This window comes from Canis lupus, unplaced genomic scaffold (assembly GCF_011100685.1).
Source record: "Canis lupus familiaris isolate Mischka breed German Shepherd unplaced genomic scaffold, alternate assembly UU_Cfam_GSD_1.0 chrUn_S2110H2309, whole genome shotgun sequence".
Taxonomy (NCBI): Eukaryota; Metazoa; Chordata; class Mammalia; order Carnivora; family Canidae; genus Canis; species Canis lupus.
In genome coordinates this window covers 21042-35032 of record NW_023330992.1, presented here as the reverse complement: position 1 = coordinate 35032, position 13991 = coordinate 21042, and the positions used below count along the sequence as shown (strand labels likewise).

Genomic DNA, 13991 nt, shown 5'->3' with positions numbered 1-13991 from the left:
AAAATATCTATTAGTTCTAGAATGAAAAATAGATGAATAGAATCAAGGCAGGCAATTCTTACATGGAGTTAAACTATAATATTGAGTTTTATCTTTCATTTGAGCAAGAGAAAGAAAAAATTTTTAAAAAGGATAAGCAGCAGCTTTATATGTGAGATACAGTACATTTTTATTATTACTCTCTATAAGAGTATAGTTGACTATAGCTAATGGCACTTAAAAATTATTTTTTCACATCCAGAAATGAAGAAAAATATATAGGAATACTAGTAACTCTAAGATATTTCTTAGAAGAATAACTGTTGATAAAACAGAATCTAGATGACATATTTATATTTTTAAAAGATTAAAATTTTAAGGAAGTAAAAAGTGAATGCCAAAAATATAAAAACATACTAAATATTTTATACCAACTGTTATTTAAGTTACAAAATAATGCTGTAATTAAATTTGAGAATTAGTATTATAATTTCCTCAAAAAAATGAGCTATCTCTGCAAAGTATGCTTGTTTATAAAAATTATCGGAATCATTTTTTGCTTTTTTGCTTTATTGTAGAAAATTTAGACTAAACTTCTTGAAGGTCTCTTAAAAGCTCTTGAAGTATCTTAAAGACATTTTCTTAAATGGAAAATTTCAAGCTTTAAAACAAATTGCTGCTTCTAACACACATTATATACTTCTATTTTCTTCACTTTTCATTGACCATTGACCAATTTTTTATCCATTTCCAACCACTCCCAATTTCAAATGCTATCTCTTTTGTATTTGTACATTGTTCTAAAATGGAAACTTTTTTTCTGATTTGAAATTATTTAAACATAATCTGCTTTAGTGCTTTGCCTTAGTTTAGCCTTCAGCTCCCTCCATCCCCCTTGATGTAGAAATGATGAAAGGTAGAATGAACACTGAGAATGCATCCCATCTCTTTAAGCCTAAATATTCAGGAATGGACGATGTTTCTTTTCAAGGGAATGACCCTTCCTGATTTTTTTTAATTTTTATTTATTTGTGATAGTCACAGAGAGAGAGAGAGAATGAGGCAGAGACACAGGCAGAGGGAGAAGCAGGCTCCATGCACCGGGAGCCCGACGTGGGATTCGATCCCAGGTCTCCAGGATCGCGCCCTGGGCCAAAGGCAGGCACCAAACCGCTGCGCCACCCAGGGATCCCCCTAATTAGTGTATTTTAAATATGCAACACAATCCCTCCTACAATGGCAAGCAATATTTACAGATAGTTATTCTACCTTTGATTCATAAGAAGGTACACACTATCCTCTACTTTGTACTAAAAGCCTTCAGCCAAAGTAAGAGCAGCAGCAGCGCCATAGGTTCTGCAAATTCACATATTGAGGGACTTGTTTAATTTATAGAAAGAGGGGCAGCCCCAGTGGTGCAGCGGTTTAGCTCCGCCTGCAGCCCAGGGAGTGATCCTGGAGACCCTGGATCGAGTCCCACGTCAGGCTCCCTGAATGGAGCCTGCTTCTCTCTCTGCCTCTCATTCTCCCTCTGTGTCCCTATGAATAAATAAAATCTTTAAAAAAATTTATAGAAAGAATATTTCCCCCTCATCGATCACAGTGGAGTCAGATTTCAATTATACCCAATCAGATTCCTGCATCTATTGTTCTTTCTGCCAAAAGAGAGGATCTCAGAACATTTTGGCAAGATTTATACACCAAATCAATCCCTGCTAGCACTTCTCAAACTGAAGTCATAAAGCCATTTGTTGATGTTTAAATTTTCAAAAGCTCAGAGTGGATGGGATACTAAATGAAACCAGAAAGATGGAATATTGCATATCACTCTATTTTTTAAACCAACTCACCTTTGTAAAAAAAGTTTGGGCACTCTATTCAATATTTCTTTTGATTTCCAACTTCCCTTTTCTGCATATGAAATCAGAATGAAAAATTCCTCTTCTGCCAATGCTAAATTATTCATTCTGATTTCATGCCTCCATTTGCAATAGTATTATTCCTAACACCTTGAAACAACCTAATTCTTTCCCTCTATAGAAATGCTGAAATCAGAGTCTTTCACCAATTATAACAAAGCATAAAGTGATGCCCAATTTTCACTACTAAGCCAGAAATAAGCAAACTACTTAATTAAACATGTCTTGAATGTGTGTGTGTATGAGAAGGAGGGAGGGAGAGAAGAGAAGGAGGAGAAGAAGTGAGAACAGAAGTAGAAACAAGCAGCAGAAGAAGGAGGAGGGAGGATGAGGAGGAGTCTTCATTTCTTTTCTCTTCTTTTCCTTCCCCTCTTCGTCTTCCTCTTTTTCCTTCTTCTTCTTCCTCCTTCTCTTCCCTTTCTTTCTCTCCCTCCCTTCTATCCTTCCCTCTGTAGGCAGGTTCTTATTTATTTGTATGTTGTATATCCAAAGAAGCCTAAATTAATGAATTATCTGAGACCAAAACTCCTTTATACAAGAGAAGACTTTATGTAAAGTCATACAAATTTACACAATACCAACCACAATGAGCAAAGAATCATAAAATTTGAAAGTCTGTTTGTAGCAGCTATGAGACCAGAAATACTTCAGTGAGGACCTTTTATTTACCCCCTGCCTAAGTGAATATTGAATATACAATTTGTGCTTGCTTGTAAAGCCTTTGAAGGTTTCTTTAGTTCCCAGGCTTCTCTTCCTGTGTCCTTCCTCCTTTCCTAACATCGCAGCCCTCAAGGACCCAGTGCCCTCTTGTTCTCTTGCTCTCCCCTGACCTTTCAGTATAGATTTATCGACGAGAACACAACACATTTATAAGATGAACTAAAGTTATTCACAGTAAGATGTTCCACGAACCAGACATTTGTCATTTGAGCCTTGACAGAAAAAGATTGCTTATTTGTCTCTGCTCCTCGTGTTTCTTTGAAAAAAAAAAAAAACCTGGTTAGTATCAGGCTAGAAGGTGAGGATACCCTAATGGCCTAGCTGGAAAGAACAGAAAAAAAAAGAAAACTTTACCATTTAGAACACCGTTATCAAACACTGATCACTTGAATGAGAATCATCTGGAATCATTGTGAAAATGCAGATCCCTGGGCCACATCCCATACCCACTGAATCCTAACCTCTGCCAGAATGGCAAAAGAACCTCCACATTGCCCGAATGTGCAGGTGATTCTCACACAACTGAATACCAAGAATTACTACCTGAGGATGGCTATTCAACTTCTATTCATGTAAAAAAACAATGCCACAGCTAAAGCTATTGTTTCTAAAATGATCTTTTCCTAAGATTTGTCTTTTATTTTTCTTTATTATGCTATTTCTGCTTTATTTTCTAGAGTCTATTATTTAGTGCAGGAAAATTGTTACAACAATTCTCTTTAAATTAAAACAAAAACAAAGCCCCCACTGGGCTGGTTTCACAACTAAAGATGATGTCACTGACATCTCTTTCAGCATCTCTGATCTCAACATGTAAAGGAAATTAAATTAATGAAAACAAAGACCAGCGAAGGGATTATAAATTAATTTTCTCTCCACTAAAATGAACAGCAGGAGAAAAAAAATCTTTTCTGTGATTAAAAATGACATCATGCTATCTTCCACAAAATAACATCCCCAAAAGTAATTCTATTTAATTTTTTTTAATTTAGTGCTTCGTTTTTAAAACTACATTATTTCAGGTGTGCCTGGGTAGTGCAGTCGGTTAAGTGGCTGATTCTTGGTTTCAGCTCAGATCATGATTTCAGGGTTCTGGGATTGAGCCCCACATTGGGCTTCTTCCTCAGCATAGAGTCTGCTTAAGAGATTCTCTTCTCCCTCTCCCTTTGCCCCCCACCTCAGTGAGTGCACACACACACACACACACACACACACTCTCTCTCTCAAATAAATAAAATCTTTTTTTAAATAAAACTACATTATTTGAAAGATTTTTTTAAAATAAATATTGTTGGTTATATCATCTGGTGCCTAAAGTTGAAGGAATTAATGAGTTATTTGACTCTCTGCTATGACATTTTTCAATTTTAGGATAGATCACTTTATTATAATTAACACTTTAACTTAATGGAAAAAGCTAATTTTAAAGGGATGGGCCAACATTTAGCAAATGTTTACCTCCATCATATCACCCCCCAGGATTCTATGTCTGCTGGTTGACTATGAGGGAATTACACACACATCCCACTCTGCCAAACAACCTTGAAGAGAGTTAAGATGTCCAAATTGCTCCAGCTACATTTTCTAATCATCTGAAAAATGCAAAGTTTGTGGTTATGACTCTCTGTGTGTGTGTGTGTGTGTAAAAGAGAGAGGAGAGAGTTGAAGAGGAGAAATAAATGTATCTGCTTTTCTTAAAGAAAGAAAATGTATTGAAATTTATACCTGAAAGTACTATCATATCCTCATTCTATATATAGTCTAAACCGAACTCATCTTTTTTTTTCTTGAATATAATGAAGTGTAGACAACAGTGACACCATAGAGTCATCCAGTCAGCTTGATGTCCAGGAAGTGAGACTGTACAGAAACTCCCTACATGGTATTAAGGGAACCATTCCCTGGGCTCTATAGTGTTTTCAATATTGGAGCATAAATGAAACACACACACACACATTCCATGGGCTCTATAGTGTTTTCAATATTGGAGCATAAATGAAACACACACACACACACACACACACACAAAGTACAAAGGTTGTTTTTTAGAGCAATAAATGATTGTTCTGTTTTGTTTTCAGAATATTCCAATACGAAAGTCTTTAAAACTTTCTACTCTGGCAAAATATTTGCCAACAGCTGATTTCACTCAGAGGCAGATGAGCACATTAAGAAGTTCCAGAAAGGCTAATAATTTGCAACAGCTTCAAATCAATAAGCTATCTTCAGAAGCAATTTGGCACTAGCCCCAAACCTATACAGAGCAAAAGAAAATCTCAGAAGTTAACCACACCCACACTCATAAGGCAATTAATTTATCCATGATTGCTTTTGTTATTCCTGCAAGGCCTTTGGAATTAGCTCAAGACTTCCTAACCCCTTCACTAACCCCAAGCATCTTATCAATTAATCCTACCAACACAACCCTGTTGTGGAGGTTTAATGTGTGATTGCTAGTCTCAAGTGGGCCCTTAACACTGTCAATTAATCCTGCTGCATTCCTTAATCCATTCACTCAAAAAATATTTATTGAGTGCTCCCTAAATTTCAGGTACTGTTCTAAGAACTGTGGTATAGCCAGAAGTAACACAAAAATCTACGCCCTCGTAGAGTTAATATTCTAACATGGGAAGAAATTTTTAAAATGAGTAAGTGATTTAATATATTAGGAAGCTTCAAATATTACGAAAAGAAAGGAGGAAAAGGAACATGTGCTTTTGAAAGGGTGTTATTTGCAAATTTTGGTAAGTAGGCCAGGTGCCTAGTCATGCAAGCATCTGTGGGAGTGCTTTCTAGGCACAGGATTGGGCAGGGCAGATGCCCAAAGGGAGGAACACATCAGGCATGTTCCAGAAACACTAGAGTCCAGTGAGCAACAGGTAGAGTGATTGGAAATGATGTCCCAGACGAAGCAGTGGCTAAAACCATGTAAGTCCTTGTAAATTCATGCTAAGGTTTGGGCTTACATTCTGAGAATGAAGGGAAGCTGCCGAGGCTTTGAGCAGAAGAAGGATGTCATCTCACATGTTTTTAAAAAGTCTCACTGGCTGTTTTTCTGGATGGACCATAGGGAAACCAAGGGTGAAAGCAAGACACTGATTGGGAAATGACTGCAATAATCCAAGAAGGGAATGGTGCAACTGGAACCAGCGAGGTAGTGACGTAGGTAATGAATGATGCTTGGCTTCTCCATGTCTTTGGCATAGAATTCCACAATAAATTGAAAATCAAGTATGAAAGAGTAGGGGAAAAAAGCCCCAAAAGTTCTCAGCCTAGAGTGCTGGATTTCTTCAAATCCCCAACTGCAATCCTCTCTCACTTGATGACCTTGCCACCTATTTAACTGAGAATTTGCCGCAGAACTCCCTACAGCCCTCCCTTTAGGTATGGCTCTGCATTCACTTGTGCCCATATTCTCTGCCTTCTCTCCTCTGACTATGGATGAACTGTTGGTGCTCCTGTGGACAATCTTTCCATTGGAACACTAAATCCCATTCCTCCTTTTTTACCTAAGAAAGCTGCTTCAGCTAATCTGTCCTCAGCATTTATTCTGTCCTTACATGATCTCTCATTAGTATGCTTTTACCATTTTGATTCCATCTGTCTCCCTCCAACCACAACCCCATTATTCCCTCAAGTGACCTATTTATTTCTTTTCTAGAGTAGAGGCTTCTAAAGAATTGTCCCTACTCCTTCTCTGATTTTTCTTTCACCTTTTCATGAATGCAATAAAATTAAATTAAATTGAATTTTCCATCTACCATTCTACTGAAACTACTCTTAGCAAGACCCTCAGCAACTTCCATTTTACCAAGTCCAGGGTGAACTTCTCAGGCTACATTTCCCTGATATAACAAGTAAGTATTTGGTGGTTGATAACTTCCTCCTGATTGAACCCCTACATTCAATTGAATCACAACACCATACCATCCTGGTTTTTCTGCTGTCTGATGTCATGATGAGTACTTCCTTCAGCTGCTGATCCTGCTGATACAAAGAATCCAAACTTCAAGAGCATCAGCCATAGCTTTAAGTTTATCGAGACCTTTATTTTATCTTCTATTAGAATTATGTCCTCTTAGGAAACAAGACTGCTGGACCATGAAGCCTAAAGTAGTAGAGACGGAAGCATAAATTCCCCCTAAGAGAGTCAGTGGGAGTGATGATGAGCAGAGACCCTTGACTGCATCCTGAAGAACAGCTCCTCTCCCTCCTCAGATGTCAGCTCTGAGCTGGCCCCTCAGCAAGGCCTTCAAGAGGCTATGCCACAACTTCTCAGACTTATGGATGATGCAGAAGGTGATAGGAACGATGCAAGCCATGGCCCTCCTCTTTCTCAATCTACTTTTTCCTCTTCTCCCTGACCTCTTAATATTAAAATGCCCTTGAAACACTTCTCAGTCCTTAAATTTATCTATACCTGATAACTACATCCAGTCTCATGGCTTTAGATGCCACATTCTCTTCCAAAATCATGTCTCTAGCTTTAACCTTTTACCTTCACATTCATATTTATATAATAGACTTGGATATATATATATATATATGACGTCTCAAATTTAGTATGTTCAAAACTGAGTCCAGTATCTTCTATACTCCTTCCAACAAAAACAACAGAAATGACCTGCCTTTCCTGTTTCAATTAACAACCACATCCTTCCAAGCCCTCCGTACAAAAATTGTAGAGTTCTTTACCCTTCTTCCTCCTCATTACATCTAATTCATCAGCAAATCCTTAGTTCCATCTTCAAAAATATATCTAGAATCTAAACAGAGCCTTTCAAGCCCACAACTATCCCTCAGGTCCAAATTGCCATAACCTCTCATCTGGATTACTTAGACAGCTTTCCAACTGATCTTTTGATCTTAATCTTTCCTCCTCTTCAATCTTCACTGCACAGCAGTCAAAATGGGTCTGTAAGTTAGATCTTATTTCTCTGTTAAAAGTAAAATCCAAAGTCCTAAAATGGTATATGATCCTCTACAATGTCATGCAACCTAATTACTTTAGTGTTTCTTGCTACCACTCACCTTTTTCACTCACCACACCACACAAAAGTCCAATCATCCTCTTTTACTGTTCTGTAACCATGCGTGGTATACTCTCACTTCAGAGCCGATATATTTGACATTCTCAGCCTGGAATGCTATTCCCCCAGATAGCATCATCACTAGCTCCCTTAGTTCCTTTAGATCTTTACGGAAATGTCTTCTTAGTGACATTAATGAGATTTTCCCTAACCACCATATTTAAAATTGCAAACACATTCTCTCTAAATTCCCAATACTCTTTTCTTCATCTTTGTAACACATATTACTACTAACATTTTATATATTTTACTATATATTTAGATCTCTCTCTATATATGTATTATGTATATATGAGAATATATATATATATATATATATATATTCCCATATATATATATTATATGTTCATGGTCTTATTAGAACATAAATTTCATGAGGACAGGCTATTCATCTGTTTTGCTCCTTTCTGTATCCTTTATTCCTAAAAAGGAGCTCTCTAGTAGCCATTCAAAATGCATTTGTTGAGTAAATCCATGAAATATACTCCCCGAGAAACTCTATGGTAGTATCTTCTCTCAGATTAAAATGTACTTCATTTCTTTATACATTTTTGTGGTTACCGACCCAATGGCAGTAGTTGTTTCAGGAGGAAGAAACACGAACATTATCACTAATCAGAGCTCTGCTTATAATTCATTTTAAAAGGTAGTATGGGGAATCCCTGGGTTGCTCAATGGTCTACCACCTGCCTTCAGCCCTGGACATGATCCTGGAGTCCCGGGATTAAATCCCACATCAGGCTCCCTGCATGGCTCCTGCTTCTTCCTCTGCCTGTGTCTCTGCCTCTCTCTCTCTCTCTCTCTCTCTCTCTGTGTGTGTCTCTCATGAATAAATAAAATATTTAAAAAATAATAAAATAAAAGATGGTGTTAATAAGACCCTACCGTTTTGAGGGAGGGGCAAGAAGGTGGAAGAGTAGGGTCCCCAAATCACCTGTTCCCACCAAATTACCTAGATAACATTCAAATCATCCTGAAAATCTATGAATTCAGCCTGAGATTTAAAGAGAGAACAGCTGGAATGCTACAGTAAGAAGAGTTCATGCTTCTATCAAGGTAGGAAGACGGGGAAAAAGAAATAAAGAAACAAAAGGCCTCCAAGGGGGAGAGGCCCCGCAAGGAGCTGGGCTAAGGCCAGGGCGAGTGTCCCCAGGACAGGAGAGCCCCGTCCGGGAGAAGCAGGAGCTTAACCAATCTTCCCAAGCAGAAAGATGCTCGCAGGGAGTAGAGCAGGACCCCAGGAAGGCGGGGATGCCCTCAGGCTCCCTGGGACACTAACAGACACCTGCGCCCCCAGGAAAGTGCACCCAGCTCCCTAAGGGCTGCAGCGTGTGCATGGCGGGACCCCAGAGCAGCTCGGAGGGGCTCCAGCAGAGGCTCCGGAGAGAGGGGGCTGCAGGGACCCGAGAGCAGCTCAGAGGCAGCTCTAGCAGAGGTAGAGGCTCCACGTGGAGGGGGCCGTATGGCCCGGGAGCAGCTCTGTGGGTCTCAGGTGGTGGTTCCGCAGAGAGGGTCTTCGCGGCCAGGAGCGCGAATCCAACAGCACAGGCCCGGGAGCACAGGGCTCTGGGGACACAGCCTAGGATCCAACCTCCCCCCAGGACAGGCAGAGGCCAGGAGGGCCCAGGACAGCAAGGATGCTTCTGCCCCGAGCTGAGGAGATCAGTGGCCCCGCCCCCGGAGCATCCAGGCCCCTGCAGTCCGAGAGATCCCGAGTTACTGCGGAAGCTGAATCCAGGGCTCCAGAGCCAGCCACTGCCACTGTGGTTGTCCCTCCTGGGGCCTCACGGGGTAAACAACCCCCACTGAGCCCTGAACCAGGAAGGGGGAGAGCAGATCCCCAAGTGCTAACTGAAAATCAGCACAACAGGCCCCTCCCCCAGAAGACTAGCTAGACACACAAGTTCCAGGGGAAGTCAAGGGACTTAAAGTATACAGAATCAGAAGATACTCCCCCGTGTGTTTTTTTTTTTTCTTTTTGATTTCTGTTTGCTTTCCCCATCCTTTATTTTCCTTTCTTTCTTCTCTTTTTTTCCTTCCTTTTTTCTTTTTCTCATTTCTTTCCTTCTTTCTATCCTCTCTTTTTCTCCTTTTCCCAATACAACTTGTTTTTGGCCGCTCTGCACTGAGCAAAATGACTAAAAGGAAAACCCTCACCTCAAAAGAAAGAATCAGAAACAGTCCTCTCTCCCACAAAGGTACAAATATGGATTACGATTCAATCTCAGAAAGCCAATTCAGAAGCACTATTATACAGCTACTGGTGGCTCTAGAAAAAAGCATGAAGGACTCAAGAGACTTTGTGACTGCAGAATTTAGAGCTAATCAGGCAGAAATTAAAAATCAATTGAATGAGATGCGATCCAAACTACAAGTCCTCACAACGAGGGTTCACGAGGTGGAAGAACGAGTGGATGACATAGAAGACAAGATGATGGCAAAGAGGGAAACTGAGGAAAAAGGAGACAAACAATTAAAAGACCATGAGGATAGATTACGGGAAATAAATGACAGCCTGAGGAAGAAAAACCTACATTTAATTGGGGTTCCCGAGGGTGCCGAAAAGGACAGAGGGCCAGAATATGTATTTGAACAAATCCTAGCTGAAAGCTTTTTAATCTGGGAAGGGAAACAGGCATTCAGATCCAGGAGATAGAGTGATCCGCACCCCCTAAAATCAATAAAAAATGTTCAACTCCTCGACATTTAATGGTGAAGCTTGCAAATTCCAAAGATAAAGAGAAGATCCTTAAAGCATCAGGAGATAAGAAATCCCTGATTTTATGGGGAGGAGTATTAGGGTGACAGCAGACCTCTCCACAGAGACCTGGCAGGACACAGGGGTGGCAGGATATATTCAGGGTCCTAAATGAGAAAAACATGCAACCAAGAATACTTTATCCAGCAAGGCTCTCATTCAACTTGGAAGGAGAGATAAAGAGCTTCCAAGACATGCAGGAACTGACAGAATATGTGACCTCCAAACCAGCTCTGCAAGAAATTTTAAGGGGGACTCTTAAAATTCCCCTTTAAGAAGAAGTTCAGTGGAACAGTCCACAAAAACAAGGACTGAATAGATATCATGATGACACTAAACTCCTAGCTTTCAATAGTAACTCTGAACGTGAATGGGCTTAATGACCCCATCAAAAGGTGCAGGGTTTCAGACCGGATAAAAAAGCAGGACCCATCAATTTGCTGTCTATAAGAGACTCATTTCAGACAGAAGGACACCTACAGCCTGCAAATAAAAGGTTGGGGAACCATATACCATTCAAATGGTCCTCGAAAGAAAGCAGGGGTAGCCATCTTTATATCAGATAAACTAAAACTTACCCCGAAGACTGTAGTGAGAGATGAAGAGGGACACTATATCATACTTAAAGGATCTATCCAACAAGAGGACTTAACAATTCTCAATATATATGCCCAGAATGTGGGAGCTGCCAAATATATCAACCAATTAATAACCAAAGTTAAGACATACTTAGATAATAATACACTTATACTTGGTGACTTCAATGTAGCTCTTTCTACTCTCGATAGGTCTTCTAAACACAACGTCTCCAAAGAAACAAGAGCTTTAAATGATACATTGGACCAGATGGATTTCACAGATATCTCCAGAACTTTACATCCAAACTCGACTGAACACACATCCTTCTCAAGTGCACATGGAACTTTCTCCAGAATAGACCACATACTGGGTCACAAATCGGGTCTGAACCAATACCAAAAGATTGGGATCGTCCCCTGCATATTCTCAGACCATAATGCCTTGATATTAGAACTAAATCACAACAAGAAGTTTGGAAGGACCTCAAACACGTGGAGGTTAAGGACCATCCTGAATAAAGATGAAAGGGTCAACCAGGAAATTAAGGAAGAATTAAAAAGATTCATGGAAACTAATGAGAATGAAGATGTAACCTTTCAAAATCTTTGGGATGCAGCAAAAGTAGTCCTAAGGGGTTAATGCATTGCAATACAAGCATCCATTCAACAACTAGAAAGATCTCAAATACAAACGCTAACCTTACACATAAAGGAGCTAGAGAAAAAACAGCAAATAGATCCTACACCCAGCAGAAGAAGAGAGTTAATAAAGATTCGAGCAGAACTCAATGAAATCGAGACTAGAAGAACTGTGGAAGAGATCAACAAAACCAGGAGTTGGTTCTTTGAAAGAATTAATAAGATAGATAAACCATTAGCCAGCCTTATTAAAAAGAAGAGAGAGAAGACTCAAATTAATAAAATCATGAATGAGAAAGGAGAGATCACTACCAACACCAAGGAAATACAAACGATTTTAAAAACATATTATCAACAGCTATACGCCAATAAATTAGGCAATCTAGAAGAAATGGACGCATTTCTGGAAAGCCACAAATTACCAAAACTGTATCAGGAAGAAATAGAAAACCTAAACAGGCCAATAACCAGGGAGGAAATTGAAGCAGTCATCAAAAACCTCCCAAGACACAAAAGTCCAGGGCATGATGGCTTCCCAGGGGAATTCTATCAAACGTTTAAAGAAGAAACCATACCTATTCTCCTAAAGCTGTTTGGAAAGATAGAAAGAGATGGAGTACTTCCAAATTCGTTCTTGAGGCCAGCATCACCTTAATTCCAAAACCAGACAAAGAGCCCACCAAAAAGGAGAATTATAGACTAATATCCCTGATGAACATGGATGCAAAAATTCTCAACAAGATACTAGCCAATAGGATTCAACAGTACATAAGAAAATTATTCACCATGACTGAGTAGGATTTATTCCCAGGACACAAGGCTGGTTCAACACTCATAAACTATCAATGTGATTTTGCAAGTGACATATCAGATAAAGGGCTAGTTTCCAAGATCTATAAAGAACTTATTAATATCAGCACCAAAGAAACAAACAAGCCAATCATGAAATGGGCAAAAGAACAGAAATCTCACAGAGGAAGACATAGACATGGCCAACACCCACACGAGAAAATGCTCTACATCACTTGCCATCAGGGAAACACAAATCAAAACCACAATGAGATATCTCCTCACACCAGTGAGAATGGGCAAAATTAACAAGGCAGGAAACTACAAATGTTGGAGAGGATGCAGAGAAAAGGGAACCCTCTTACACTGTTGGTGGGAATGTGAACTGGTGCAGCCACTCTGGAAAACTGTGTGGAGAATCCTCAGAGTTAAAAATAGACCTCCGTACGACCCAGCAATTGCACTGCTGGGGATTTACCTCAAAGACGCAGATGCAATGAAACGCTGGGACACCCGCACCCTTAGGTTCAGAGCCACGATAGCCACACTGCGAAGGGGTCTCGGTGTCCATCAAAGATGAATGGATATGGAGGGTGTGTGGTCTCTGTACAAAATGCAAGATTACTCAGCCGTTAGGAATGACAAACACCCACCATTTGCTTCGACATGGATGGAACCAGAGGGTGTTACGGCTGAGGGAAGAAGGCAATAGGTGAAGGACAAACATTATATGGTCTCATTCTTTTGGGGAGTATGACAAAAATAGTGAAAGGGAATAGAGGTGAAAGGAGAAAAAAATGAGTGGGAGATGGCAGAGAGGGCAGAATAGGAGAGACTCCTAACCCTGGGAAACGAACAAGGGGTGGAAGAAAGAGAGGAGGGCGGGGGGTGGCGGTGACTGGGCGACGGGCACCGAGGGGGGAACTTGATGGGATTAGCACTGGGGGGTTACTCTCTATGTTGGTAAAACGAACTCCAATAATAAATAAACCGATAAACTCACAAACTTCCCGAGACACAAAAGTCCAGGGCCAGTAGGCTTACCAGGGGAATTCTATCCAATGCTTCAAGATGAAAGCATACCTATGCTACTAAAGCTGCTCCGAAAGATAGAAAGAGATGGAACACTTCCAACCCCGTTCTTGGAGGCCGGGGTCACCTTAACTCCAGAACCCAAGAACCCACCAAAAAGAAGAATCCTGGACCGATGTCCCTGATGAACGCGGATGCACACCTTCTCCACAAGATACGACCCAACAGGTTGCAACGGGACATTATTAAGAAGTTACTCACCATGACCCAGTGGGGTTTATCCCCGGGGTGCAAGGCTGCTTCAGCACTCGGAGAGCACTCCATGTGCTTCTTCAGATCTGCAAGAGAGAAAACAAGAACCAGATGATCCTCTCAAGTGACGCAGAGGAAGCATTTGACAAAATACGGAATCCATGCCCGATCCAAACGCATCAGAGTACAGAGATACAGGAAACGTCTCTCAGCATCTTCCAAGCCATCTCCGAAA

General features: G+C 40.3%; 1 long non-coding RNA gene across 2 annotated transcripts in view; it reads right to left on the bottom strand.

Moving 5' to 3' along the window:
• Positions 1 to 2517: 2517 nt before the first annotated feature.
• The window catches only part of LOC119878933, a 31193-nt gene continuing 19719 nt past the window's right edge, over positions 2518 to 13991 (bottom strand). For both annotated transcript variants that reach the window (XR_005387238.1, XR_005387239.1), the window contains exons 3-4: positions 13766 to 13842; positions 2518 to 2874 (exon numbers count right to left, since the gene is read on the bottom strand). This is a non-coding gene — a long non-coding RNA (uncharacterized LOC119878933). The remainder of the gene's footprint in view (positions 2875 to 13765; positions 13843 to 13991) is intronic.